This window comes from Capsicum annuum, chromosome 11, assembly GCF_002878395.1.
Source record: "Capsicum annuum cultivar UCD-10X-F1 chromosome 11, UCD10Xv1.1, whole genome shotgun sequence".
Lineage (NCBI taxonomy): Eukaryota > Viridiplantae > Streptophyta > Magnoliopsida > Solanales > Solanaceae > Capsicum > Capsicum annuum.
Genome location: NC_061121.1, coordinates 6,170,539 through 6,174,392, shown reverse-complemented (window position 1 = coordinate 6,174,392; position 3,854 = coordinate 6,170,539). Strand labels below are relative to the sequence as shown.

Sequence of the window (3,854 nt, the reverse complement as noted above, 5' to 3'; positions counted from 1 at the left end):
TAAGTTATGCACATATATAGAATGTCAATATTAATGTTTATATCTTGTCATCAAATTAGTGGCCTAACTAGAATATTGGAACCACACATTCATAGAGCAATTACTGCATATATCAGCTACAAATAACTTTTTTCCAATTCTATACTTTGAACCATATTTTCCCCTTTGAAATAATTAATCTCAGCGTTATTCTAGATGAATGAGGTATTAATGAGATTTTTGTTCTAAATAATGCAAGTCATGCATAATAAAAAGAGATTTATCTTCAGAGGAAATATAAATTGTATACATCTAGAAAATATCCCTCTTCTCCTCTGTTGTGGAGTCAAATTAAGCGAACAGATATACCCTATCTAGTCTTTACACATCAAGCATGTACGGGTTAGAATCGAACTAACGAATATAAGTGATACAGACAAGTAACAATTGAACAACATCACCACAAATTATAATCAGTCAAAACACCAATTATGCACCCTAAATAGCCTACAATCTATAGTATTTTGTGAAATCTCCTCAAAGGAATTTCCTCTAGGGGTGCATTTGGTATGGAGATGTCTTTCTTATTTTTCAAGTCCTATAAGTAACTTCTATATTTTATTGTATCATCCCACCCTCCCCCAACTCTTGTCCCTTGACCATCCCATATCTGCCACCCCCGAGGTTCCAAAAACTACCCCTTCTACCTCTATTATTATCTTTCTATTTTACATATAAATGCTCTTGAGATAATCAGAAAATATATTTTGAGAGAGGTGGTAATTCTGTATTGGGCTTTTCCTTGTGCCTGGGTTGTGGTAAAGTTTAGTAATGACCCTAAAATGGATTGATCTTGATATTTTATGCTCATAAAATAATTTTATAAAAATAACCTCCATAAAGGGTGATCTTAATTTTTTGACCCCTCTTAATAATTCTTGCCTATAAGCTGCACACGTTCTAACTCTTGGTCATAAGGCAAACTTTCATGACATACACGAATCGATCAAAATGTTAGAAAATAGACATGTCGCACATAAGGCACACGTTCTAACTCTTGTCCATGATACACACATTCAGGATAATTTAAGACAATAAACCTGTCCAATTGATGATAAATTTTTCCTTACACGCACACATTTAAACTTATTCAAGACCACATTCTTTGGGGATAAATATTTAAGACCCGATATTTGAAGAACAAAAATTCAAAATAAACACTTTGACGGACACTAGATGAAATTTCCACCAATTTGTATAAGAGAGAACAGCTTTGGGCTCTATTACTTAAGGCCCAAAAAAACATTACTATTACACATTTCAGAGTTTGACGCCTCATTTCCTTTGTATTATCGGCAGCTCAGGTTCCTCTTCCTCTCTTTTTACTTACTCTTTACTTAATTCAACTCATTTGCTTCTGTTGAATTTTGAAATCAAGATTGTATTTTTATTTTGTGGGTATTATTAAATCTGCTGAAATCGAACTGGATTTTGCTTTAAACTTGATGGGGGTGTTGATTAGAGCTGTAGCGGATCTAGGATTTTCATTTCATAAGACAAAAAGGTAGTACTTAGGATTTGAATTTGAAACCTTGAGGTAAATTTTGAACCACTGAGGCAATGTATACATAAAAAAAATTTAACAACAAGATACCCAGTATATTCCTACCAAGTGGAATCAGAGACGAACCCAGGATTTAAAGTTGACGGATGCATCTCTATATTTAAATATAGTAATTAATAGTGTCAAAGTTCGACATACATTTCTTTGAAAACTTATTAATTATAGTATTTTATAAGCAAAATTTTGATATTATTGAATATTATTAAGTAGATTTAATATGACAAAAATGTGTTATTCACCTACTTAAATTCAACGTACTTTTATATTTTGAACAATAATAGAAAGTTTTTGAAAAATATGAAATTCGTGAGATTTGTTTGCTAGATAGTTGCAACGGGTAACATTTGATTTAAGTCTATCTCAAATTTTAAATTGCTAATTTTTTAAATAAAAAGTAACTCAATGATCAAAAGATTAAAAGAAAATAAATATTATACAGAATAAGCTATGAAGAATATCTACCTTTTGAAGTTGGAGAGAAGCTTGTATTTTGAAATAAAACAAAAAATAGCTCAATAATATCCACAATACATAAAAGAAAAAAGAAAAAATATGAAATAAATGACTACTAAGTAGGAAGTCTTTTTTAATCAAAAGATAAATATATACATGTGCACAATAAGTGTAAAGAAACTTGAAAAATGAAAAAAGTAGCAATAAAGAAACATTGTCGTTGGGGTTCGAACCTGAGCAACCACGCAATAGAAAATTGGAAAATGATTAAAGGAGCAATAAACGTTGTTGTTGGGGCTCGAACATGAGTAATCACACATTAAGTGTAACTTTCAAGTGGCATACCGAACCATCTCACTAACCAACCTAGTTGTTATTGTGGGTGTACAACATATATTTAACATAATACTCTAATATATATATAGATATACAAACCATATATACAGAGTTTTTTCGTGCACCCGCTAGCCTCAATATAGGTTCGCCTCTGAGTGGAATCTGGGGAAGATAAGTGTACGCAGTCCATATCACTACCTCGGAGGTGAGATAGAGGGTTGTTTTTTATAAGACCTCCGACTCAAGATAAAACAATCTAGAAAAGGAATAGTAAAATGATAAGATACAAGAGAAATTTCCACATTCAATAATATCATAGACAAGATTCACCAAGTAATACAACAAACGATATAATGTTCCGAAATAATAATAATATTATAGCTACAAACATGCTCCTACCTACTAGTCTGACGCACTCGTAATATACATAAAAAATTAAAAGAAAAATATTGCCTTATATATACAACGTAATTTTTTTGTTGAGGGGGTTCGGTTGAACACCCTCTCGACCCTCTAAGTTTTCCCCTATGTAGGAGTGTCATTTATGTAGTGCTAGCAGGCTATGTTGGTCGGAATTGGTAAGTATCCCACATTGAAAAGGAAATGGGTAATTGGTCTCCTTATATGAACTTGAGAAATTTCCCCTTATGAAATAGATTTTGAGGTTGAGTTAGATCCAAGATCCATTCTTTACATAGTATCAGAGCCAGACCCACCCATTCCAAATCTTTGTTCATCGATGTTGGGCCCTATATTCTCCTGCTCTCGAGAATCTTTGCTAGAATAACTGTCTTCAGGTAATGTTGCTTCGTGACTTAATTCTAGTGCCATCTTTTGGGCTTTGAGCCATCCTGATTTTTGACATTTTCTTCCTAGGATGAGCTTGTTAGACCAACTGAAGTTATACCAATAAGGCTCCCCTTTGCTCTTGACTGTCTTAAACATCTCGACATATCTTGGATTAATCTGGGAGAGTTCTTTGATCTTGGAGAGTTCTTTGATCTTTCATTTGCTCTTTGCTTGATAAGAGGCTCCCAAATTTAGAAGAAGTTGAATTTAAGGTTGTTAATGATGTTAATTTTTCTTTCTTTATATGAGTTTTTGATGTTCAAATTTTAATTCAAGCTGATGGTTTTTCTTGAACTTTTTTTAGATGTATTTTATTAGTGATTTGTGTTGTAATGAGCCTGTGCCGTGGGATGCTGTTGATGAGATTCCTGCAAGCTTCTCAGATATGACATTTAATCACCTATGTATGGCAGGAACTTTAGTGCACCAGACTGTCCTTTTTTATACAAGTTGATGTCTTTCTTTCAATTTGATCTAATTTTGTAAAGCTCATAAAAAAATATTGCTGAAGGGGGTTATTATTCCTATTCAAAAGGTGTAGGAGGTAATGTCTCTCGATCGTTAAAAGGTTAAGTAAAAGACAATACATAAAGGTGTCTTTAATTTGGTCTCA

At 32.6% G+C, this 3,854-nt stretch overlaps 1 long non-coding RNA gene across 1 annotated transcript; it reads left to right on the top strand.

Moving 5' to 3' along the window:
* The first annotated feature begins 1,118 nt into the window (after positions 1–1,118).
* Positions 1,119–3,854, top strand: LOC107847042. The gene is made up of 2 exons (XR_007047091.1): positions 1,119–1,343; positions 3,269–3,854. It is a non-coding gene; the product is annotated as an uncharacterized LOC107847042 (long non-coding RNA).